The following is a 27,967-nucleotide window of genomic DNA, read 5'->3' as shown; positions in this document are numbered from 1 at the left end:
GATTGCTTCTAATTTTCTCCAAATTCAAGTCTGAGAAAACCAAAAAAAGGTAGATGCATTAAGCTCTTACCAATGTTGTAATATACACCTTTTCGCCATTAAAGTAAGAAATGCAATCATTCTACGGGCTGAAGGAGAAAGATTACTGGAAATTTTAGGTAATCCAAGGATAGCAGTAATAGAGTGAGGAGAGATATCTATATTCAATACCTTTGAGATAATATTAAAAATGTCTCTCCAAAAAGTTTCCAGAGTAGGACAAGACCTAAACATATGAGTTAAAGAGGCTATCTGCCCCGGACATCTATCAGAAAAAGGATTAATATGAGAATAAAAACGAGCTAATTTATCTTTGGACATATGTGCTCTATGAACAACTTTAAATTGAATTAGGGAATGTTTAGCACAGATAGAGGAAGTATTGACTAATTGTAAAATCTTCCCCCGGTCATCCAGGGAAATGATAGAGCCCAATTCCTGTTCCCAATCTACCCTAATCTTATCAAATGGAGCTTTCCTAAGTTTCATAATAATATTATAAATCATAGCCGATGCACCTTTCTGACATGGATTAAGGTTAATTATAGTATCTAAAATATATGTAGGAGGAAGCATTGGAAAGGAAGAAAGTATAGTACTTAGGAAATTTCTAACTTGTAGATATCTAAAAAAATGTATTCTTGATAAATTATATTTATTAGATAATTGTTCAAAAGACATAAGGGAACCATCTAAAAATAAATCCAAAAACAGTGAAATACCCTTAGTCTTCCAAATTTGAAAAGCATGATCCGTGAAAGAGGGAGGAAAAAATATGTTACCTAAAATAGGAATTGCTAGCCCAAATTGGTTAAGATCAAAAAATTTTCTGAATTGAAACCAAATACGTAAGGTATATTTAACTATCGGATTAGAGACCTGTTCGAGGCGTTTCAAATCAAAAGGAAGAGAGGAACCTAAAATAGAGCCAAGTGTATAGCCCTGAGCAGATTGTAATTCCAATACTACCCATTTAGGAATGGATGGTATATAATTACATAACGTATTTGGACTTTATGCACTGTTTGTATTAGTCAGAATGGTAAAACTGCACTACAAATTGAATCTTGTATTAGAGCAATAACAATAGTTTACACTTTAGATGGATTACAGGTATATCAAAATGAATAAAATGGAATTGCAATTTATATATTTTTTTTTCATTTAACTTTATTTTAAAGTAAAGATTAATGGCTGGGGTTTTTCACCTTCTTGCTCATCTGCCTGAGTCTTTTCTATCAAGCAATAACCTTCTTAATCAGTGAGAATGTGGAGCACTTCTGTTGTCAGCAATTTTGATAGTGAGAAATGTAGAGTTGCAAAAAAAAGTTTGTGAACCCTTTGCAATTACCTGGTATTCGGCATTACTTACTCATAAAATGTGGTCTGATTTTTCAACTAAGTCACAATAATAGAGAAATACAATATGCCTAAACTAATAACACACAAACAGTTGTACTTCTGGGCAATACTGTGTATACCATTTTAAAAAAACAGTTTTGGTTCAAAAAAAATTATGTGAACCTCTGCAGTAATGCCTTCTGCAAAAACTATTTAGAGTCAGGTGTTCCAATCAATGAGATGAGGTGGAGGTGTGGGTTGTAGAGGTAAGAGGTACCCTGATCTATAAAAAAGACACACGAAGTCAACTTATTGACATAACCTGCTCTTCTCAAGAAAGATCTGTTCATGTGCATCATGGCACTGTCAAAACAATTTTCAGCGGACTTTCGAAGAAGAATTGTAGAGATGCACAAAGCTGGAAAAGGCTACAAAAACATTTCTAAAGATGTGAGTGTTTATCAATCCACAGTAAGAGAAATAGTTTACAAATGGGAGGAAATTTTGCACAGTTGTTACTTCCTAGGAGCAGGCATCCTGCAACGATCACACCAAGAATACAACTTGTAATGCTGAAGGAGGTGAAAAAGAACCCAAGGGTAATAGCAAAATACCTGCAGAAATCTCTAGAACTTGTTAAAATTTATGTCCATGTGTCCACAATAAGTAAAACACTGAACAAGAATGATGTTCACAGAAGGACACCACGGAGGTGACCAGTATATATAAAAAAAACATTGTTACATATCTCAAGTTTGCAAGATCACCTGGATGTTCCACAACATTTTTGGGATAATGTTCTGTGGACAGATGAGACAAAAGTTGAGCTTTTTGGCAGGAGGAATGGGGCACTGCACACCATCACCTAAACCTCATGCCACCTGTGAAGCATGGTTTGGGAATCAAGAGAAAATCTGCAGGTTCTGTAAGACTGAGCAACACATACAAAATTCTGGAGGAACTCAGCAGGCCAGGCAGCATCTATGGAAAGAAGTACAGTCAATGTTTTGGGCCAAAATGTCGATTGTATTTTTTTTTCCATAGATGCTGCCTGATCATGGTTTGGAGCTGCTTTGCTGCCTCAGGACCTGGACAGTTTGCATTTGTTGAGGGAGCAATGAATTCCATATTGTATCAAGATATTTTACTGCAGAATGTCAGGGTAGTGGTCCATCACCTGAAGCTTAATGGATGTTAGATGATGTAACAAGAGAATGATCTGAAACACGAGTAGATCAACGACAGAATGGTTTAAGAAGAAGAAAATTTGTGTTTTGGGTTGCCCAAGTCAGAGTTCAGACCTTAATCTAATTGAAATGCCGTGGCATGACCTGAAGATGGCTGTTTATGAAAGGTATCCCAGGAATATTGATGAACTGGATCAGCTGTATAGAAGAACGGTCCTCGCTGTTGTGCAAGTCTGATAAGCAGCTTCAGGAAATGTGTGGTGGAGGTTATCGTTGCTAAAGGAGGTTCTACCAGTTATTAAATACGAGGGTTCGCATATATTTGCCAGGCTGGACTGTGAATAATTCAACAATGTGTTCAATAAAGACATGAAAAGTACAATTGTTTTTATGTTATTCATTTAGGCAGATTGTGTTTGTATATCATTGTGACTTACACGAAGATCAGACCACAAATGAGTAATTAATATAGAAAACCAGATAACTGCAAAGAGTTCACAAACTTTTTCTTGCAACTGAATGTATACGGTGTACTCTGGTTAATTGGAATACATTGGGACCAGTATATTTTGCCCCATTTAAGCGGTTGCTGCAATTATATGAAGTTTCAAGGACGGTGCATCAATGATGGTGACAAAATCCACTGCTTTTTGAATAAAAGCACATGCAAGTAACACTATTTAAAAATTGTTTGCTCTAAGCATGGTGTAGTGTCAAACGGCCACACAAGTGCACGGTACTGATCTATTTGGAATTTGTTCTGCTGCAGTCCCCTGTTCGTTAAGCGGCCTAGTTCACCAGATAAACACAGGGAATCCCCGGCTATTTTCTTGTTTAATTGTTGTTCTTTAAGAGTTGTCCCAATTAAGTGACTACCCCAATTAACCAATGGCCTAATTAACTGGAATCCAGTGTATATCATCATGAAGACCCTGGAGAGACTTGTTCTGGAGCTGCTCTGGCCTATGGTCAGGCCACACTTAGATCCCCTCCAGTTTGCCTACCAGCCCCGACTAGGAGTTGAGGATGCCATTGTCTACCTGCTGAACCTTGTCTACGCCCACCTGGACAAGCCAGCGAGCACTGTGAGGGTCATGTTTTTTGACTTCTCCAGTGTGTTCAACACCATCCACCCTGCTCTGCTGGGGGAGAAGCTGACAGCGATGCAGGTGGATGCTTCCCTGGTGTCATGGATTCTTGATTACCTGACTGGCAGACCACAGTACGTGTGCTTGCAACACTGTGTGTCCGACAGAGTGATCAGCAACACTGGGGCTCCACAGAGGACTGTCTTGTCTCCCTTTCTCTTCACCATTTACACCTCGGACTTCAACTACTGCACAGAGTCTTGTCATCTTCAGAAGTTTTCGGATGTCTCTGCCATAGTTAGATGCATCAGCAAGGGAGATGAGGCTGAGTACAGGGCTACGGTAGGAAACTTTGTCGCATGGTGTGAGTAGAATTATCTGCAGCTTAATGTGAAAAAGACTAAGGAACTGGTGGTAGACCTGAGGAGAGCTAAGGTACCAGTGACCCCTGTTTCCATCCAGGGGATCAGGGTGGACATGGTGGAGGATTACAAATACCTGGGGATACGAATTGACAATAAACTGGACTGGTCTAAGAACACTGAGGCTGTCTACAAGAAGGGTCAGAGCCGTCTCTATTTCCTGAGGAGACTGAGGTCCTTTATCATCTGCCGGACGATGCTGAGGATGTTCTACGAGTCTGTGGTGGCCAGTGCTATCTTGTTTGCTGTTGTGTGCTGGGGCAGCAGTCTGAGGGTAGCAGACACCAACAGAATCAACAAACTCATTCGTAAGGCCAGTGATGTTGTGGGGATGGAACTGGACTCTCTCACGGTGGTGTCTGAAAAGAGGATGCTGTCTAAGTTGCATGCCATCTTGGTCAATGTCTCCCATCCACTACATAATGTACTGGGTGGGCACAGGAGTACATTCAGCCAGAGACTCATTCCACCGAGATGCAATACAGAGCGTCATAAGAAGTCATTCCTGCCTGTGGCCATCAAACATTACAACTCCTCCCTTGGAGGGTCAGACACCCTGAGCCGATAGGCTGGTCCTGGACTTATTTCATAATTTACTGGCATAATTTACATATTACTATTTAACTATTTATTACTATTTTATATTGCTATTCTATTACTATTTATTATTTCTATGACATTTACTATTTACTAATAGTAGTATTACTATTACTATTTATTATTTATGGTGCAACTGTAACGAAAACCAATTTCCCCCGGGATCAATAAAGTATGACTACTACTACTACTAGTACATATGGGAGCATTAGTGTATATAACTTAAGGAAACCATACTACTTTTAGCTGAAGAGAGCAAGGATATTTGTTGAACGATTGGTAATTTTTTTTTTGCATTTTTGCAAGATGTGTCTTGAGCCAAAGTGTGTGGATAGCTGGGAATCTGTTGTTACTAGAGTGACGAAAACAAATAAAAAATGCCAATGCCGAAAATCTAAAATAAGAACAGAAAATGCTGGAAATTTTCAAACTCAGGCCACAGCTGTAGGAAGAAATCTTAGAGCATAAGACCATATGACATATGAGCAGAATTAGGCCATTCAGCCCATTGAGACTGCTTCACCATTCCAACAAGGCTGATCCCGGATCCCACTCAACTCCATACACCTGCCTTCTCACCACACCTTTGATGCCCTGACCGATCAGGAAATGATCAACTTCAGTCTTAACTATAAGCACGAACTTGGCCTCCACCACAGTGTGTGGCAGAGCATTCCACAGATTTACTGCTCTCTGGCTAAAATAAAAATTCCTCCTTACCTCTGTTTTATAGGGTCACCCCTCAGTTTTGAGGCTGTGCCTTCTAGTTCTGGATACTTCCACCATAGGAAACATCCTCTCCGCATCCACACTATCTAGTCCTTTCAACATTCAGTAGGTTTTAATAAGATCCCCCACATTCTTCCAAATTCCAGTGAGTACAGGGCTAAAGCTGCAAAATGCTCCTCATGTGTTAACCCCTTCATTCCTGGAATCATCCTTGTGAACCATCTCTGGATTCTCTCCAATGACACATCCTTTCTGAGATATGGGTTCCAAAACTGTTGGCAAAACTCTAAGTGCAACCTAACTGGTGTCTTATAAAGGCTCAGTTCCTTGAAATAAATGCCAACATGGGGTTTGCCGCCTTTACCACGGACTCAGCCTGTAAGTTAACCATCTGGGAGTCTTGTACAAGGACTCCTAAGTTCCTCTGCGCTTCTGATATTTGAACCTTCTCTCCATTTTGACAGTAGACCGCACTATTGTTTCTTTTACCAAAATGCATTATCATACCTCTCCCAACACTGTATTCCATCTGCCACTTTTTTGCCCATTCTTACAATTTGTCTAAGACCTGCTGCAATTGCATTGCTTCCTCAGCACTACCTGCCCCTTCACCTATCTTCGTATCATCTGCAAACTTTGTCACAAAGTCATCAATTTGATTACTGAATCATTGACAAAAAATGTGAAAGGCAGCGGTCCCAATACTGACCCCTGAGGAACACCACTAGTCACTGGCAGCCAACCAGAAAAAGCACATTTTATTGCCAGTCACTGCCTCCTGCCTGTCAGCCATTCCGCAATCCATTCCAGTATGTTTCTTGTAACAGCATAGGATATTATCTTGTTAAGCATCCTCGTATGTGGCACCTTCTCAAACACCTTCTCAAAATCCAAGTAAATGACTTCCACTGCCTCTTCTGTGCCCACTCTGCTTGTTACTTCCTCAAAGAACTCTAACAGATTTGTCAGGCAAGATTTCCTTTTACAGAAACCATGCTGATTTTGACTTATTTCATCATTGGTTTCCAAGTACCTCGAAACTTCATCCTTACTAACATACTCCAATACATTCCTAACCACTGAGGTTAGACTAACTGGCCTATAATTTCCCTTCCTTAGCCTTCCTTCCTTCTTAAAGAGTGGGGTGACTTCCAGTCCTCTGGGACCCTGCCAGTATCAAGTGATTCTTGAAGGACTATGACCAATGAATGCGTTATCTCTTCAGCAACCTCTCTCAGGACTCTGGGATGTAGTCCATCTGGCCCAGGTGACTTATCCACCTTAAGACCTTTGAGTTTGCCTTGCACTTTTTCCTTTGTAATAGTAATGGCACTCACTGCTCCTCCATGACACTCACGGACCTCTGGCACATTGCTAGTGTCTTCCACAGTGAAGACAGATGCAAAGTACCCGTTAAGTTCATCTGCCATTTCTTTGTCCCCCATTACTACCTCACCAGCATCATTTTCCAGTGGTCCAATATCAACTCTCACCTCCCTTTTATTCTTTATATATAACTGAAAAAACTTTTGCTATCCTGCTTTTATATTACTGGCTAGTCTGCCCTCATATTTTATCTTTTCCCTTCTTACGGCTTTTTTTAGTTGCCTTTTGTTGGATTTTAAAAGCTTCACAACCATCCAACTTCCCACTCACTTTTCCTACTTTATATGCCCTTCCCTTGGCTTTCCTGCAGTCCTTAACTTCCTTTGTCAGCCAACATTGTTTACCTCTGCCATTTGAGAACTTCTTCCTCTGTGGGACATATCTATCCTGTGCCTTGTGAACTATTCCTAAAAAGCCATCTCATAGGCATTCAACAAATTCCCTCTCTTGTGATCCGACACCAAACTGATTCTCCCAATCCCCTTGCATATTGAAGTCCCCCATTACAATTGTGTCCTTATGCTTATTACATGCCTTTTCCAGCTCCTTGTGCAACCTTAATCCCACATCTTGGCTACTATTTGGAAACCTATATATGATTCCCATAATTTTTTTTTCACCCTTGCAATTTCTTAACTTCACCCACAAAGATTCAACATTCTCTGATCCTATGTCACCTCTTTCTAAAGATGTAATTTCATTTCTTACCAACAGAGCCACGCTACCGCCTATGCATTGCTGCCTGAACTTTTGATACAAAGTATATCCTTTGAAGTTCAGCTCCCACCTTTGGCCTTCTTTCAGCCATGACTCAGTGATGCCCATAAAGTCATACTGACCAATCTCTAATTGCGCCATGAGTTTGTCCACCTTATTCCAAGTGCTACGCGCATTTAAATACGGCACCTTCAGTCCTGCATTTTTTGCCCTTTTGAGTTTTGTCTCTGTGGTAGAATTTAACTCTTTGCTCTGTCTGCATTTGTACCCAATGATTGGCCTGTCCTTCCTTACATTCATGTTACATCCATCATCTATTTGTAAACCTTCTGGCTTATCCTCAGCTCTATCATCCTCTTTCCCATCCCTCTGCCATATCAGATTAAACCACTCCCAATAGCTCTATTAAATCTGCCCTTAAGAATATTGGTCCCCCTTGGATTCAAGTGCAACCATTCCCTTTTGTACAGGTCCTACCTGCCCCAGAAGAGGTCCCAATTATCCTGAAATCTGAATCTGTGCCCCATGCTCCAATTCTTCAGCCACACATTTATTTGCTACCTCATTCTATTCTTGTCCTCACTGTCACGTGGCGCAGGTAGCAATCCCAAGATTACTACCCTTGAGGTCCTGCTTCTCAGCTTCCTTCCTAACTCCCTGTATTCTTTTTTCAGGACCTCCTCCCTTTTCCTTCCTATGTTGTTGGTACACCAGTATGTACCACGACTTCTGGCTGCTTTCCCTCCCTTTTCAGGATATTGTGGATGCGTCTCGAAACATCTCGGACCCTGGCACCTTTGAGGCAGACTACCATCCATGTTTTCTTTTTGTGTTCACAGAATTGCCTCTCTTTCCCCTTGACTATGGAGTCCTATTACCACTGTATTCCTCTTCAGTTCCCTACCCTCTGAGCCATTGGGCCGGACTCAGTGCCAGAGGCATTTATGACTAAAACATTAAACTCCTGTTTCTCTTTGTACGTATACGAGCCTTTCCAATAGTTTCTGTTTTTATCCCTAGGAATATTGTATAGTTAAACAGTTTTCAAAGTATATCCATGAGAGTAGGTTTTATAATGATTACATTATAACACCAGTAATCTACTGTTCTTATAATGGAATTTTGAGAATGTTTGATAAATTTTTCAGGAAATATTTCAAAAAAAAAGGAGTGTGGAACTGTTAGATTGTTGGAAGCTACTAATATCCTGTTCAGTTATGCAAGATGCCTAGTTTATCTAGTCTGGTTTGTCTGTGACTAAACCCAGAGTAACTTTGTTTTCTTTAATCATTCTCAGTAAGCCTATTGTTTGTATCGAACCACTGAATTTTAGTGGTTAATGAAGGTTGGCAGCCATCTTCTCATGATAGCTAGAGCTTTGTTAATGATGGGACAGATGCATATAGATTTTTGAGACTAACTCAGCTCTGAATCTGATTTGGTTGGTGTAAACTTTATTGTATTACTGAAGTGCAAAAAGAAAAGCTGCGTATGTAAGAAATGAAGAGAGCTTTTGTTATTGCTCGTGATTTGGGCCCTTGTAGTTTAAATGGTATGTGAGACCTCTGACCACTTCCCATTTTATTCATTCAGTTGATGACAGATTTTTTTTGGTAATTTTGTTTGAATTGAATACAATAAAAAGTTAATATTTTTAGTCATTTTGATAATAAAGTCAATGTTTTGGTAGTTTTTCCAAATTAGACTGAAAAAAGCAAATTCATTTCTAGAACTACAGCAACTGTTCTCTTATTACCTGACATCTCGTATTTACTTTTGTCTTTGACTACTTATTTTTGCATGCATCGCCTTTAGGAGGATAATTGTTGCCAATATATACTGTAACATTATTCAATAATGGCAACTTTTTCAAATGTATTTAAAGACAATATAAACCATTATATGAGGACCTGTCATGTGTTTCTCTTTTAATTGGAATATAGTAACAGAAAGGAAAATATTTAACTTTGTGTTTGTATTCTTAATAACCTTATACTTTGTAGAGAGAAAACACCTAAAATACTTCTAATATGTCTGCATTTTAGATGTGAATAATTTTAGGTTTGATAATCTATTTTAATTCTTTCTATTCAATTGTGCCACAGTTTTAAATTATGTTTATGAAATGTTTACAGATTACTTGCCACTTTTTTTGAGTATGTAGAGAACAAGAGTCATATTATTTTATAGACTTTTATGGCAGTTTTTTACATGGGCAGTACCGAAGGTTGCTGATAAACTTTCTTTTTGTGCTTGATTATTTAATATATCAGATTGTGGGCAGCTCATCTATTTCAACATTTGCTACTTGGTGCTTGTTGAGCGATGAGGTAACTAGAATGTTCCGACAAGTGGACCTAATCTACTTTTACTTTCTTTCCCTTTTTAAAATGGGCATGATAAATGCTGATGGGTGAGGAGTTTAACTAGAAGTCTGCTGAATTTGAAGCATTTGGCTAAACGCTGATCATTATCCCACTCCAGATGCATACAGTGTGAATTACTGTCAGACAGCTTGGGTGCTGTGGGTGCTTAATTTTCTAGTTTTGGTTGCCTCAAGAAAGCGGTATCTGTCAGTAGAGACCCTCACCATCCAGGACACAGGGAGGAGGTACAGGATCCTGAAGACTCACACACAACATTTTAAGACCAGCTTATTTCCCTCTGCCATCATTTTTTGAATGGTCTATGAGCATTACTTTGTTATTTGTCTTGCAGCGTTCGTACATTTTGTAACTTAGTAATTTTTATGTCTTGCACTGTATTGCTGCTACAAAGCCACAAATTTCATGAGATATATCAGTGATAATAAACCTGATTCTGATTTTGTTGTTTCTCTGTGTGGCAGCATGTGTTCTGTGCTGCATCATACACCAAGTCCCAATTCATTCACCCATTCATGAGCATTCCAAAATGTATTGGTTTTGAACAAGATTTTTAAGAGGCCAAGATGAAAGAAATGTGGAGTGCTGTATGAGAGGGAAGGGTTAGATTGATCTTAGAGTAGGTTAAAAGTTAGGCACAACATCAGGGGTGAAGGGCCCATACTGTGCTATAATCTATGATCTAAACCATTTCCTTCTGCTTACCATCAGCTAGTTAAACAAAAGTAAATTTGCTTCAGCCACCAACTCCTTGGTATGCTAATGTTTTTTAAATATATTTTATGTCCGTTCTTTGGAGAAATAATTGCATTCAGCCAAATGTAAAATTCTTGTAAAAAGGCGCTGTAGTCATCATCTTGAATTATTTTTTTCTTTCTCACGGGGGACAAATCCATATCAATCCCAGAATTTTATTCTGTTTTTTGTAAAAGCCCAAGATACTACTTTCACTTTTTGTGAGAAAGTACCATTGTACTTTCAAAGTGCAGAAGAAGTTTGCATCACAACTTCACTTGTACTGTTTTTTTAAAATAAACATACCAGTACCATCATTGTTTGCATATATAAAGCATGTACAGTAAAACTCCAGTAATCCCTCATACTTGAGGCTGTGGTAGTTAATCATATTAATACTCCAAAATATTTTTATTTCGTTGCTTTTATATATTATGCAGTACTGTAATAGATTTTCCCAGTGGACCCAGTAAGCTTAAAAGGAAAATGGAACAGGAACTGCAGTCAGTTTGAAGAGATTGAAGGAACTGGGGCTTTGCAAGTTGGGGAGGAGTGCAAGAAATGGGACCCTATTGTGTGGGAAGGGAGCGTGGGAACGGGGGCCCCAGTAAGAGGGAAGGGGAGAATAGCAAATGTTATTTGGTGAGCTAGACTCTGTAACTTTGTGATTTATGAATAGCTTAATAGTACATCAACAGAGTTTTGCAGTACTTCATACAAATTCTAGAGAAAGGGATTAATATTCACACAAGAATGTGATGTGGAATAGCTGAACATGAGATAAATATTCAATGAAATGCTAATGGTGTTGAAGGCTTAAAATGTTTTCCAAGCAATTATTTACATAACCAATAATAAACCATGTTCCTATCAACCTGTGCCCAACTACTGCCAAAAATAGTTAACCTTTAAGAGAAGATGAGGGGTATAATCAGTACTGAGGAGGACTACAACAGATTTCAAAAGGACATTAGTAAACTTGAATGGTAAATAATTTGCAGACGAATCTGAATGTAAGTAAATGAAGGTAATACATTTTGTAGAAGTAGAGAAGTCACATTTCTTGGAAGATACGAGGTAAGGAAATAGAAGTACATCAGAGTATAAATACAATAATCACTAAACATTGTACCACAGCTTAGTATAGCCATAAAGAAAGCAAAGTAAGCATTGAGATTTATTTCTAAAAGGGCAGTGTTTTTAAAAAAAAATAGGGAAGTTGTACTGAACCTGGTATCGACTTTGGTTAGGTAGCATATGGAGTACTCTAAAGTTCTGTTACCCATAAAGAATGGTCATATAGTAGAGGATGTCCAAGGGTATGACGTAAAATATGGTTACGATTGCAATTGATTATTGTTTTTATTTTCCATTTGTGTAGAACAGGATCCATTCACAGTGATCAAGATTTTCTGAAGATGGTTAAAGTTTGCAGGGTTCATACTCTGATCTTATATCATAGGCCAGTTTATGATATTGGTGATGAGCCATGGATGTGAATTTAAATATTGTGTCTGTAAACGCTAATGTATTATCTTGTGATTTTAGATTTAGTTTTGGAGATCCTGTTGTTCTTTTGGGGAAAGGGTCTAGTTGCATGTGATAATTTACATTAGAGTAACACAAAGGAATTTATAATGCAAGTTGACTGCATACCGATGTGAAATGGCTGTATGTACATTGCTTCAGTTCTTGTATGTTGTGTTTTGGTTCTAACAAATTTCATTCTGTGCCTCCTGATGATGGCGTCACAAAACTTGCTTGCTTTTTCAGCTCCTCCTTGCAAATGGCACATGGTATCATATAAGCAGCATTCACAAGAGAAACATAAACTCAGCTTAAACTATACACATTTTTTTCCAGAAAGAATAAAGTTATTTGAGAGAAGGCAAGCAAAACATAATTGAAAGCCAACTGTAAAAATACGATGAAATTGACAACACCATAGCAGGTAGGAAGTAAGACCTGCACATCGAAACTCAACGTGATTATCATGAGGGGTCTTGTAATGTATGCCTCTTAATGCCAATCAATATTGAAGTCTTAATTGTGTACGCACTTCCTAAATTGTGTGTTCTAAATTGTTCACATTTTATTTTTGCCATTAAAATATCCTTCGTATTTTCCTAGCCTCTCAGTTTGTCCAAATATAAAATACTGCAGATGCCCAGCATCATAAATGAAAAAAATTTTTATTTCAGTTTTGTTTCTATAATTTAGCTTGTGGAAGATAGAGGTTGCAATTGAAGGTAAAACTATTTATAAGAATGTAACAGTAGGATAGATCAGTTCAGAGGATAGGTACCCTGCAGCAGTTTCTCACCATCTGACACAATAAAGCCTTTCCACCATCTACAAGGCACTATCGAAGAGTGATGAAAAATTCTCCACATCTTTGGCTTAGGGCAGCTACTATTAACACACAAGAAGTTCAGTAGCATTTGGAACAAAGCAGCTAACTTGCTTGGCATCTCACAAATCAACCTAAGATTCATTCATCCTATAAATACAACCTCAGAAACCAGAAAGGATAATGGCAACAAGTGCAGGGGAACACCACTACTGCAGGATCTCCCCCAGATTACACACTGTCTTTATTTCAAAATAGGTTATCGGTCCTTCAGTGGTGGCCTAAATTCCAGAATACTGTACTGTATTCCACCAGTAGTCATGTGGGAGTGCCGCCTCCGCCGCCTTGAATCATTGCTCAAAAGCTGTAAGAAGGTGGCACAGCCCCACCTTCACCAAGGAGTTTGGGCAATAGTAAGCTTGTCAGTAATTCTTGGATGCCAAAAAATGAATCAATAAAAATTAGAAAATGGCACCTATTGTTATATTCTGTAGCATGAAGCCATGTCATCTGCGGATGCATTGCGAAACAAAATTGTTCATTTTTTTCCCCACATAATTCTGTGAAAGTGACTTTTATTATGCATCTCAAATTTTGTTATGCTGATTTCTCAATTCTTAAAGGGCTCCATGGGCTGGATTCAAATAATTTTTTTTTTCTGGCTGAGGACTTGAAGATCAATAGGCACAGTTTCAAAATAAGCAAAAATGGGAAGAATTTTTTACTTGGGGTGGTGAACTGTTGGAATTCTCTGCCTAGGGGTTCAGTGGCTGTGCTCATTTAAAGCACAAATTGCAAGCAATACAAATTCCAAGGAAACTAATCTCTGGATTAGACCTGAGACTCAATATTTCTTTTGCAACTGGATCTTTGACTCCCTGACTAACATACCACGATCAGTGGGGATAGACAGCAATACCTTTGCCACAATTATTATTGGTACTATTGCCACAAAAAGCTGCATCCTCAGCTCCCTACTCTACTCCTTATACACTCACAATGCATAGCTTGATTCTGTTCTGCAAATTTGTAGATAGAGTTAGATGACAGCACTGTAGTGGGCCAAAAAATAACTACGAGTAAAGGAAAGAGATGAAGCCTAGTGACATGGTGTCTTGACTGCAATCTTTCCCTCAATGTCAACAAAAGAGTTGGTTATTGACTTGACGAAGTGGGGCAGTGTACATTCTCCTCTTTTCATCAATGCTGCTGAGCCAGAGATGGTTAAAAGCTTCAGGTTCCTAGGAATAAACATCACCAGTAGCTGTCCTGATCCAACCACGTAGATGCCATGGCCAAGAAAGCTCCCTTGCATCTCTACTACCTCAGGAGGCTAACAAAGTTTAGCATCTCCACATCAGTCCTCACCAGGTTTTAAAGATGCACCTTAGAATATGTCCTCTATTAATGTCCAATTCAGGGTCCAAAACCCAAGGAACTGCAGTGAATTGTCGCCATAGCTCAATATTATTGAACCAACCTCCCTCTATTTATACAGTACCACTTCAGTAAAATATTCAACAGGGTATATTTAAAGTTCATGGCGAGAAGGCAGGAGAATTGGATTTAATATCACTGGCATATGTCAAGTCAAGTTTATTGTCATTTAACTATATACATGTATATAACCATATAATGTATATAGAAATGAGACAATGTTTCTCCAAATCATGGTGTAAAGCACAGTAGTACACATAACACACGATAACTTATAAAGGTAAAGATAAAATGTACAGATGACTCACACATAAGTAACCAACTAAAGTGTATTAATATTAAATTGTACTGGAACAGATTAACCAGTGACACTTCAAATACGATGCAACAGGGAGTTCAGAAGCCTTATGGCCTGGGCAAGAAACTGTTTCTGATCTTGACCATTCTTATTTTTATGCATCATAGTCTCCTGCCTTAAGGGAGAAAGCCAAAGGGGATGCTGGACGGATGGGTGGAATCCTTAACAAGACTAAGGGCCCTGCGTACGCAGCACTCCTGATGAATGTCTCTGTTGGATAGTAGGCAGACCCCTATGATCCTCTCAGCCCTTCTCACAGACCGTTGTAGGGACTTCAGTCCGATGGTTGGCTGCTCCTATACCAGATGGAGATGCAACTTGTTAGGAGGCTCTCAATATAATACACGGTTAAGATGGGGGAAGGGGAGTCTTACTTGCCTCAATCTTCTTAGGAATTGGAGGCGCTGCTGTACCACCTTGTTCAGGGAAGTGATATTAAGGGACCAGGTGAGGTCATCTGTGATGTGAACTCCCAGGAACTTGGTGCACTTAACTCTCTCTACATATGAGCCATGTATTCGCAGAGGGGGATGATTCATCTGCACCTTCCTGAAGTCCATGATGATTTCCTTTGTCTTCTTCACATTCATGCTCAGGTTGTTCTCTTCACATCAATCCACCAGCCGTTCTACCTCTGCTCTTCCTCTCTATGCTCCATCTTGTCATTCTTCTTGATGAGGTCAACCACTGTTGTGTTAATTGCAAAATTAATGACATGGTTTGAATGGGATCCTGCGACACGATCATGCTTCAGCAGTGTGAACTGCAGCGGGATGAGCACCCAGCCTTGGAGAGTGCTAGTGCTCAGCATAATAGAACTAGAGATATTGTTGCCCACATGGACTGACTGTGGCCTTACTGTTAGGAAGTCCATTATTCATTTGCAAAGGGAGGTGTTGAGACCCAGTGAGGACAGTTCCCCACCAGTTTCTGGGGCATGATCGTGATGAATGCCGAACAGAAGTCTATAAACAGCAGTCTGGCATATGAGACCACCCAGGGATGCCAATTCTGTTACAAGAATTACTCCTTGTAATAATGATCAGGGAGGCACAGAGAGAGAATCTGTATTTACTGTCTCAACTAAAAAGCACATGAGTTCACAAACTAGCCACTTTTGTAGACACCCAGTAGAATTCCCAGACCCTCCATTAGCAGTCAACAAAGAGAAAAGGTGTTACTTGGGAAAGGCGTCTATGCACACCAGGCATTTCTCGTGGTCCTCATCTTCACGGGTCCTCTTCATCCACGATGGTTGGTCTCTGGTTGCTGGAGAGTTATCACCCCTATATATTTGGAGTTCCTGACTCTTCTAGTGCTCCTCATCAGTTGAACTGGTGGATCTCCATCCCATTGGCTCCAGGTCATGTGACCTACCTGGGTCACTTACTTACTGGTTCTAGTCCAGGGCTACAGTCGATGTTATTTCACGGTTCTGCTCCCTAGCCTTGTGTACTTGCAGACATCCCGCTTCTCCCGGAAGTTCTGGGAGTCTCCCGCATATTGATAACGGCTCCCTGATGCCCGCAAATTATATACAATAGCCGGGAAATCGATTTTTTTTGAGAGAGAGAGAAACAGAGACAGACGCGCGCGTGCCATGGCAGAGTGTTCCAAAAAAAGAAAATATAAAATGTACATCACCCCAGACAACACGAAAGTGTACCCCTGCCTAATATGGATCAAAAATAATGTAAGTGTTGCTCGCTGCACTGTTTGCAACAGTGACTTTTCTATTGCCCATAAGACTGAAGAAGACATGTTGAGGTGAGTTTAACAGGTGTCATTGGTTCATTAGCATAGCTAACGTTATTTAAACTAGCTGGCTAGCTGGAGCTACTCTATTGCAGAGATCCCACCTCTCCTGGAAGTTCCAGGAGTTTCCCGCAAATTAATGGTGCTACCTCCCTGAAATGAGTTTTTGCAGGCTGGGATGTCTGTACTTGTGTCTTTCGATTCTGGCCGGTCCAAACTAGTTAAACTAGGCAACCTAGGCACTGAGTCTAATGAGATTACAAATTGCTTCTTTGGTAGGCTGTCACTTTACATAATAAATACAGTAGCTGTTTATCTTAGAATGGTCTCAGGTTTAGCAGGTCATTACCTGAAGCTCCTTGTGACTACATACAATTGCTCTGATTCAGTGGTCACAAAATGGGGGGAAACATGGGGTTTGTCTGCTTCCCTGTCCTTTATTCATTTAAATCCACTAATTTGTCGACTGTAGTTCTTTTGTCAAATTCCACTGTCCTTGAATCCACTAATTTGTAGACTGCAGACTCCATTTTCCAGGTGGGCCAGGTGGGGGGCAGAAGCTTTTGTATTCTTGGTGGATTGATTTGAGTGATAGTGAACTGGAATGTAGGTTCAATGTTTGTAAAATTTGTTGTTTTGCTGTGGCACTACTTTGCAATTAATAGTAATAAAAACTATAAATTAGTGGTGGGCACATGGCCAAGTGGTTAAGGCACTCGACTAGCGACCTGAAGGTCGTGAGTTCGAGCCCCTGCCGAGGCAGCGTGTTGTGTCTTTGAGCAAAGCACTTAACCACACAGTGCTCTGCGACGACACCGGTGCCAAGCTGTATCGGCCCTTGCCCTGCCCTTGGACAACATCGGTGTGGTGGAGAGGGGAGACTTGCAGCATGGGCAACTGCCAGTCTTCCATACAACCTTGCCCAGGCCTGCACCCTGGAGAGTGAAGACTTTCCAGGCGCAGATCCATAGTCTCGCAAGACTAACGGATGCCTTAATAAATTACAATAAGAAATGTACATTAAATTAAATGTACAAAAGGCACAGCAGCGCCTCTTTCACCTTAGATAGTTGAAGAAGTTCGGCGTGGGCCCCCAAATCCTAAGAACTTTCTATTGGGGCACAATTGAGGGCATCCTGACTGAATCACTGCCTGCTATGGGAACTGCACTTCCCTCAATCGCAGGACTCTGCAGAGAGTGGTGTGGACAGCCCAGTGTATCTGTAGATGTAAACTTCCCACTATTCAGGACACTTACAAAGGGCCCAAAGGATCACTGGGGACCCAAATCACCCCAACCACAAACTGTTCCAGCTGCTATGATGCGGGAAGCAGTACCGCAGCATAAAAGCCAGGACCAACAGTGTCCGGGTCAGCTTCTTCCACTAGGCTATAGCTCATGCTGACACAACTGTATTTCTGTTATATTGACTATCCTGTTGTACATATTATTTATTATAAATTACTATACATTGCACATTTAGATGGAGATGTAACGTAAAGATTTTTACTCATGTATGAAGGATGCAAGTAATAAAGTCAATTCAATCAATTCAATTCAATATGTAATGCAAAAAGAGAGGGGAGAAATGCTAAAGAAGTATTCATGGGTTCATTGTTTATTCAGAAATCTGATGACAGAGAGGTAGAAGCTGTTCCTGAAAAGTTGAGTGTGTGCGTCAGGCTCCTGCAACTCATCTTTGATGATAATAATGAGAAGAGGGCACATCCTAGGTGATTGGGGTTGTGATGGAAAATAAATCCGCCACAATCAAAATACAGAACAATTTGCCTGATTCTGCTGCTATTTCTTATGGTCTATTATAATCAAATATCTCTCTCCTCATTCCTCATCGAGCAAAAGTCACAGGAGCCTGAGAACATGTACCATGAAGCTCAACAGCTTCCAGACAGTTGTTACAAGACTACTGAATGATCCCCTCGAATGATGAGATCAACCTTGTACCTACCTTGTATTGGTTTTGCACCTTATTGTCTATACTGCACTTTCTCTGTAACTGTAACACTATACTCTTTATTCTGTTATTGCTTTTCCCTTCTTCAATGTCTCATTGTACTGACATGATGAAATGATTTGTATGGATGACATGCTGGCAAAGTTCTTCACTGTACCTTGGTACATGTGACAATAATATGGCAACAAATCAATTCATAATAGATTTCTGGATAATAAGGAAATCAATGAATATGGACATAATGATGGAAAATGTTATTGAGGTAAAATAATAAATGGTGATAATGAATGGCAGGTTACCGCAAATGGTCAGTGGCCTCTCCCCCTTCTATTTTATATGGTTTTATTTTATGATGTCCCCAAGTTTCATTACAGTTTAGCAAAACTTTTCTGCTTTTCAGTTCAATTGCTAGAGATAATTTCTAATCTTTGCTTTTCTTTCTTTATGACCTTGTCAATCCATAGCATAATCTTTTAATGATTTGAAGTCAAACATCTTGGTTTCTCTTGTCTTCCTGAAGTTGCATGTTCCAAGTAATGTGAAACTCAATTCTCTGTTTAAAAATGTTGTGCCTCACAGTTCTGTGCATTAACCCTCACTTGCTGGTTGTCCATTCTTTATGCCTATACTTTAAATATATATTCTCTCTACCCATTTTTATCATCTGAGGTATAGAAATTGTGTTCTTGGTTTCAATGTACATTGTGAAATGCAGTGGTCCCAACACTGATCTTTATGAATGTTCATTATCCACTTTATTCCACTGTGAACTACCTTTACTCCTGCTCTGATTTTGTAGTCAAATGAGCTGCAAATCAATTATTTTATGTGTTCTTTAATCCCTGGCATTCATTTGTCTATTATGGGAAATCTATCAATAGACTTTTGAAAATTTATATAAAATAACACCCATAGGGTTATCATTATCTACTCAACCACCTTCAAAAATTAGATGAGTTTGATCAAGCATAACTTTTGAACTTGTGTTAAATATCCGGATTATACTTTTCATTTCTGGCTGTTGTCCTCACAGCTCCAAAACCAACATTGAGGTGATTGATCTATGCTACTTTTAAAATACTGTTATTATACTAACCATCTGCACACCCTCATCCATACTGTGGGTTTTGTTCTTTCAGTGTGATTAGTTTATTCATGTATCCTTTTTTTTTTATCCTTCTTAAGTATACACTCCATAAGCATCTGAGCCATCGATTTCACGCACATCTGTTGTACCTCCCTAGTTAATACTAAAGTGAAATAAAATTTCTCCCCTTTCCCTATCATGTGTGGGGTTTTATCCTTTTTCTTCTCTTTAATCGCCAATTTGCATGCATATATTTTTTATTAATGTGTCATTAAACCTTTTGACTCTTTTATGCTCCTTGATAATTTAGTTTCCCATTTGCCTTCCTACTTGCTTTTCTTTTAACTTTTAATTATTTTGCATGCAGTCTTCTCATGGATTCCTCTGCTGTTTGTAATTAATATACACTATGCCTCTTCCTTTGCCTTCAGTTGTTTAATTATATCTTTATTAATCCATACAGTTTTATATGTAGTTTGCTCTTTTAGCAGAATATATTTTTCTGCACTCTCTTTGACAGTTTAATTTTCCATTGTTTGTTAATATTGTTACCTGTTTTTTTATCTTCCCAATTCTGTTGTCAGGCCTGCAAAGTCAATTTCTCACCAGCTCATTTAACTTGGGTTTCATTATACATGCATTGTTCTCTGTTATCAATTTAAAATGTATGACATTGTGGTTACTTCTTCCTGAATGTTTCCCTACTTGTCTATTTCTTACTGCTAAGGTTTATTCTGGGATCAAACAGTGAATCCTCCCTCTATTGCATATTTGGTAAGAAAGAGTTGCATATACACTGGTAGAATTCCATTCCTTTATTTCCTACCTTTGTGGTCAAGTATATACTAGAATAATTAAAATTGTCCCAGAACTAGGTAGACAGTGCATTCTTTTCAAAAATCTTAACAAAAAATTCTTTCTCAGTCTTTGAGAGTCTCACACTCGAACTCAGCAACTTTTTGAGTTGGTGACAGCTCCAGATGTTTGCTCAGGATAATCTTGAAGTATATAAACTCTATCTCATACTGCAGTCTGGACATATAACCTGTCCAAATTCTATCACTCGTTTATTTATTTAGGCATGGTCTCTAAGTATAATAATTAAATAAGCTACTTCTGGAAAACTATAACACAATCTCTTTTGCAAAGGTTCTGAGGAAGGGTCACAGTCTGATACGTTGACTCTTTATTCCCGTCCATGGATAATACCGGATTTGCCAAGTTCCTCCAGCATTTTGTGTACGTTGTGGTTTTGTAGCATCTACGGAATCTCTTGTGCTTATCCCCTTTTGCACAATTTGTTTACTTTGATATGTTGTAGTAATTTTTATGTCTTGCACTGTACAGTTTCCACAAAACGACAATTTGTTGACATGTCAGTGATAATAAACCTGATTCTAATTTAGCCAATGTACTAGTATGTATGTATATATATATATATATATATATATATAGAGAGAGAGAGAGAGAGAGAGAGAGAGATATAATATATAAAAAAAATCCTGATAACCAGGCTATTACCTACCTGCTTTCCTAAAGTGACCCTGTTGCTTTTTCTCTGTCTTACCCATTCACTAAAGTACTGGGCTTTGCCTTATTATAGAGGCAGTACTTTAATGTGCTTATCTCTGTGAGAGGGTGTAATAAAGTTTCTTAAGATTGTGAAATGCTCGGAACATACCTCATAGTACTTGTGATTGATAAAATGGGAGGTAAAGGGGTGTAGACAGGTTATAAACAAGAAAATGAAGAGAAATTAGGAATGGTTTTGCAAAGATAGTTATTACACAACAGATCACTTTAATGCAGGTAACTTTAAGGCAATCATATTATTTAAAAGGGGGAATGTTTGAAAAAGAACAATGTTAAAAGGTTTCAACGAGGGAGCAGGGATTTAAACTTTGAAAGTTTAGCCAGTGAAAACATGTGGTTTGAATGGCCTGTTATTTTTATATTCATGATACATTCATTTCAAGTTAAAATACTGTTACAATGAAGAATTGTCTGAGATACAATGTTTTAGAAAGTAGAGTTTATTTTAATTTTATTATACTGTACTGATCTATGTAGATGTTCAGTGACGTTATTAATATTTGCCTTTTGAAATGACGACGTAACATCCTATGGTGGGACCAGTGAGGCTTGATTGAATGATTAGCCATTGGAATTGATTTTGAATTGGCTTAACTCTGGGAATTTTCATTGCTTTGAGGATTACATTATACTTGTCTCATAACCTAACCACAATATGTTTGCTCAGTATTCATGGGCAGTAATATTGGACCTATGAATGATTGTTACTTTATACTTGGTTGCAAGTGCCAGTCAGATTCCACGGTTACTTAAGTTAATTAAGGAGTCGAGTGCTCTATTATTTGGGTTCAAATAATAATGGCAGAGTTAACTTGGGTGTACAGAAGGAAAATCAAGTTTGAATGATCTACAGGAATTTTGAGTTTGTACCTATCAGAATGGATGAGGGCAAGATTACAGTTTATGTTGAAGTTTGGAAAATACTATTGGATTGAAAGCTTGTACATTACTATTGGATTGAGATAGTATACTGGCATGAAGTTAGTAGAATTCTATGGGGAACAAAGAGTACTATTGAAACTAGTTAATAGACAAAACATTAGGCACAAGCAAACCATTTTTATGTTAGAAAGCTGTGATCTCTGGGGTGCTACAGGGACTGGTGCTGGGTCCCCAGATTTAAACAATACCAATGATTTGGAGGAGGAGATCGGATGTAATACAGGTTGAACACTCCTTATCCAAAATTCTCAAATCCAAAAACCAACGAAATCAAAGATTTTTTTTTATTTTTAGAGCTTCACAATTAGAAAATTCCATAAGGTTCAAGGAAGGTTCCCAGGCAATGCGCAGATCTCTGTACACTATGGGATGTTAGGAGGGTGCAGAAAGCTTTATAGGATGAAGACAGTTTAAGGGCATGGACATGGCAGGTGGAATATCACATCAAAACAAGAAGCCATCTGCTTTGGCTAAAAAAAAATATAGGTGAGATATTTGTTTAAATGGTGAGAGATGGAAAATTATTGGTGTTGGGGGATCTGCAAAAATGAAATAGCACACACGGGAAAAAATTGGGAAGCTAAAGGAGTAGTATATGGTGACATATATACACTTTGATAATAAATTTACTTTGAACTTTTGCAACTGAATTTGAATATAAGAGTTGAACCATCTTGCTCCAATACTGTAGGACCCTAGTGAGATTGGATCTGGAAATTGCATACAGGTCAGCTCTCTTTGTAAGGGAAGATAAACTTGAAGAGAGAATGCAGCAAAAGTTCACGGTGATTTCTGGGATGGAAAGATTTTTTTGGTGGGGAGGTTAATCACTCTAGGCCAATATTCTCATATGTTTAAAAAATAAAAGGTGATCATGCAAGAATCTTATATGGCTTTCAAAACCTCATGGACTTCACATATATGTAACTCTCATTTTTGAAGTGAAATTGTGACTTGGTGTTAGGTGGGAGCCAATTTACACATACCAAGTCATTATAAACAGCAGTGGAGTTACTAGATAATGGTTTGGCAGTCATGGGAAAGAAATATTGAATTGGATAATGGATGAAATTTCCTGCTGTACTTCAAATTGGGCATTGGGTTCTTTTGAATCCTGCTGAGACAGTAATTGTTAAAACTTTCATTCAGGAAATGGCACACAATAGTATCTCCAATCCAGGGAATTTCTCAGTGAACAGTTTTCATCACATTGGATAGACTGGGCTTGTTTTCCTTGGAGAGAGGGAGGCTGAGGGATGATCTGGTAAACACTCAGTGGACACCTTATTACCTCCTGTACCTAGTAAAGTGGTCACTGAGTGTATCAGTTTTCTGCTGCTGTAGCTCATCCACTTCAGGATTTTGTGTGTTGTACATTCAGAGATGCTCCTCTGCACACCAAGTATGTGGTTATTTTAAGTTACTACCGCTTTCCGATCAGCTTGAACTAGTCCTGCCATTCTCCTTTGCCTTCTCTCATCTACAAGGTATTTTTGCCCACAGAACTGCTGCTCACTGGATTTTTTTTTTTGTTTATCACGCCATTCTCTGTAAACTCTGGAGACTGTTGTGCGTAAAAATCCCAGGAGATCAACAGTTTTTGCGATACGTAAACCATTCCATCTGGCACCAACAATCATTTATGGTCAAGGTCAGTTAGGTCAGATTTCTTCCCCATTCTGATGTTAGATCTGAACAACTGAACCTCTTGACCATGTCTGCATGCTTTTATGCAGTGAGTTGCTACCACATGATATGTTGATTAAATATTTATATTAATGAGCAGCTGTACCTAATAAAGTAGCCACTAAGTGTATATAAAATTAAGTAAGATGATTCAACAAATAGGATACTTTTTCAGATAGAATGGGAGAAAAAAAGTCTTGTGAACCACTTAAGACTGATTGGAAACTCACGAGGAAGATGTCAGTGTCTTTCTGGATAGAATATGTGACAAGTAAAGTTAATCTTTAATATTTCAAACAATCCTCAAATGTAAAAATAATATTAAAGCTGGAGTTACAAAATGAAAGAGTGCCCTTGAGTTTCAAACGACTACAAATGTGTGTGGATCTGTCAAAATTGACAGCTGTTTTATTGTGAATCTGGGTACTTAAAGACAATGTTGAGCATTAATTTGCATATTTTTACATTAGATTTGCATTTTCATCGAGTAGTATGATTAAGTATACTCAACAGATGGAAATCCACATTAATGTGTATAAAATTTTAGGATGTGGCATTTTAAAAACATGAGGTTTAGAAGTCATGTTCTGAGTCTTGTGGTGTAAGACAAAATGTAGTTAGTTAATCAATTTTTTGCATTACTTGGCCTGCCTTTTAAATGCAGTATTTCCTCTTGTGTTTTGCTGTTATTTGATGCTATAGATTACAGAAGAATTATTTAAACATTATTTTTCTATCTACTGAAAATGTTGGTGATGGTTAACAATGGTAGCTAGGATAAAATAATAATGCTTTTACACAATGAGCTGCTTTTCCCTCTTTCCTCCTTTTAATTAGATGCTCTCTTTACATATTTTATTGACAATTACTTCACAAATGTTACTATTTTTCATCACATTAGCGGCAGTGGTGCTTAGAAAATACAAACATGGAATAGTTTATACTGTATAATAAAATTATCTGAACACGCTTTATCAGTAGATCTATTGCGAGTTCGTTTCGTTGGTTAAACAGAAATACTTAATTGTTTTGTTTTTAAATCTCATAACACTTTATTTAGCACTTTGTATTGTGTATGAAGGCTGGCTGGTGGCGCAGTGACATCTGTGCCGGACTCCGGAGCAAAGGTTCCCTAGTTCGGATCCAGTTGGGCCACTCCCGGGCACATTTTCCACCCATGCTGGGTTGAGTGTCGAGCTTGCAACTTGACATTGTAAAAAAAAACTGCGCTGTAAGAAGGGCGTGGGGGACCACTCACAGAATCTTTCCTCCAAGACAACCACTTGGGGGAAAAAAAAAGTGGTCGCCGAGGCTCTGGCAGGGTATGGCACACACACAAAAAAAATTGTGTATAATTAGAGGATATATTTCTGTGAAACAATGGCCTTCCAAGCTTTGATCCAATCCCTCTTCTATTAGCAGACTCATAGACACAAGAGATTCTGCAGATGCTGGAAGTCTTGAGTAACACACAAAATACTGGAGGAACTACACCAGTTCGGCAGCATCAATGTGTCCTACCTCTACTTCATTTTGTCCCCCTTATTTTAGTCCCTTCCTGCCTACGTCCATGACACTGCATGCCCTCAGTCACTTCAGTCACTTTGAGTTCATTGGCCCTGATTGCCTTATTTTAACTATGGATGTCCAGTTCCCGTACCATTCTGTCCTCCATCAGGAAGTTTAAAGCTCTCTGCTTCTTACTGGAGAACAGATCTAACTAGTTCCCTTCTACTTCCACCCTTCTCTATCTGGTGGAAGTAGTTCCCAGGCTCAACAATTTTCTTTTCGGCTTCTCCCACTTTTGCCAAACTTAAGGTGTAGCCGTGGGCACTAGCATGGGTCCCTGCTGTGCCTGCTTTTTCATCTGCTTTCTGGAACAATCTATGTTCCAAGCCTACAATGGTAATGCTTCCCAATTCTTTCTCTGCTACATTGACGACTACATTAGTGATGCTTCCTGTACCCATGCTTCACTCGTTAATTTCATTAACATTGCCTCCAACTTCCAACATGCCCTTAAATTTACTTGATCCATCTCTGACACCTTTTTCTTTTCTTGATCGCTCTATTTCTATCTCTGGAGACAGACTATCTACAATATATTTTGTAAACCTACTGACTCTCACAGCTATCTTAACTATACCCCTTCCCAACCTGTTACTTGTAAAAATGCTATTTACTTTTCACAGTTCCTCCATCTTCACCACATTTGCTCTCAGGATGAGGCTTTCCATTTCAGAGCATTTCTGATGTCCTCCTTCTTCAAAAAATGGGGTTTCCCTTCCACCACTATCGATGCTGCATTGATTCTACTTCCCACACAGTTGCCCTTACCCCATCCTCCTATTGCCATAACATGGATAAGATCACACCATGAGTCTCCATACCATCTGCCATCTACAATGGAGTACTACCACGAAGCACTTCTTTCCCTCCCCTCCAGTTTCCTCTTTCCATAAGAATCGCTCTCTATGTGACCACCTTGTCTGCTCGTCCCTCCCCACTGATATCCGACTGGAAAGGGGATCACAGAGGGAGCAATCCCTGCAGAAAGTGGAGAGTAGGGGGAGGTAAAGATATGTTTTGTCGTAGGATCCTGTTGAAGATGGCGGAAGTTTCAGTGCTTCCACTACAAATATGGTCTGTGACCTCCTGCACAACAATAAGCCCCTTTACCTTTGTGGATTAGTACTTCATCTTTTGTGTGGGTATGTTCCAACTTTCTAGATGGGGCATTGAATTCTACCACTTCAGTTCACTTACTTTATCTGATTCGAAAATGGCCATTTGTACTGAACATCATCCACCTATAATATTGGCTTAGATTTTCTTTCTTCATTAGCATAACCATTTCCATTGCTCTGCATTTCACAGACTTTTGTTCGTTTGTTTGAGTTTATTCTTTCTAACTCTCATTTCATTGTTTTTATGTTCTTTTGCTCATTATTTCCATCATATAAGGTCAGTCGGTTACTTTCATCTAGCTTCTGTCCGCAGTAACCCAGGCTTCACCCTGTGAAAGAGATTCTCCTTGTGCTGCCCATCATTCCCCATCCTCCTTGCAACTTATTAGTAACATATTTTCTTTCTTTCTCAGTTCTGTCAAAAGGTATTTGATGTGAAGGGTTAACTTTCTTTTTCTGCAGATGCTGTCTAACCTGCTGAGTGTTTCTGACATTCTGTGCTCTTCAGATTTTTGGCACCTTGAATCTTTTGCTTTTTATTTTTTTGTGACCTGTCCAGTTAACTTACTGGTCGGTGATATCAGTAATGTTAATACTTTTAAGGGAGGGGAAGGATAGTCAAATGCTTTGTTAGAGATTAACAATATATGGCAAATACGGCTTCGATGTTACCTGCCACTTGGATGTTACCCATACTTAAAAAGTAGTTCAGATTTTGCTGCATTCAATCTGAGTTACAAATGGAATTGACCATCTGCAATCATACCCACTTTTTATCTCTTATGGTAAAAGTTAGTGCTGAAACTGATATTAGTGCTGTGCAATTTTAGCTAGGGGTGTTGGAGTTTGGAGTTCAAATCCGCGCTGTCAATAAGGAGTTTGTACATTCTCCCTGTTAGCAAATTTCATGATATATGCCAGTGATATTAACCTCGATGCTGATTCACCGCATGGGTTTCCTCTAGGTGCACTAGTTTTCTCTGCAGTCCAAAGATTGATTATTGTAATTTGCCCTGTAATTAAGCTAGGGTTAGATATGTGGGTTGCTGCATGGCACAACTCATTGGGCCAGAAAGGCCTTTTCTGCACTGTATCTGTGAATAAGTAAATAACTACCCAGAGAAACTGCTTCATCAGTATCTGAAGTGATTTGTCTCAAATGATGACAGTAGCCATCATTTTGTTTGTGGTAAAACTCCTCCAACCAGTAGAATATTTTCTCCTGAATGTTTCTTTACCTCTCTTGTAACTGCATCTTCACAACAAACTGCTCAATTGCCAGAAAGGGTCTGTTTCTATCTATGTTATATGTAAATTTGACTGCTATCATTTCACACTATAAATTAAAATGAAATAAACTGCTGTAAATGCTTAGCAGATGAGGCAGTATCTGTGGAGCCATTACAAAACAACCTTTTCTGTTTTATTTCAGATCCACAGAATTTGCAAATTTTTCTTTTTTCATTCTTCA

At 38.8% G+C, this 27,967-nt stretch overlaps 1 protein-coding gene across 5 annotated transcripts in view; it reads left to right on the top strand.

Moving 5' to 3' along the window:
• Positions 1 to 27,967, top strand: part of LOC140195486 (rho GTPase-activating protein 21-like) — a 348,737-nt gene that overhangs the window by 113,146 nt on the left and 207,624 nt on the right. The window contains exon 2 of one of the 5 annotated variants that reach the window (XM_072253853.1): positions 12,489 to 12,576. The exons of the other annotated variants lie outside the window; for them this stretch is intronic. The gene's annotated coding sequence lies outside the window, so the exon portion shown is untranslated. The remainder of the gene's footprint in view (positions 1 to 12,488; positions 12,577 to 27,967) is intronic. 5 annotated transcript variants of the gene reach the window in all.

This window comes from Mobula birostris, chromosome 3 (assembly GCF_030028105.1).
Source record: "Mobula birostris isolate sMobBir1 chromosome 3, sMobBir1.hap1, whole genome shotgun sequence".
In the NCBI taxonomy this organism is placed as follows: domain Eukaryota; kingdom Metazoa; phylum Chordata; class Chondrichthyes; order Myliobatiformes; family Myliobatidae; genus Mobula; species Mobula birostris.
The sequence above is the reverse complement of the archived record's forward strand: the minus strand, read 5'-3'. Positions and strand labels throughout refer to the sequence as shown.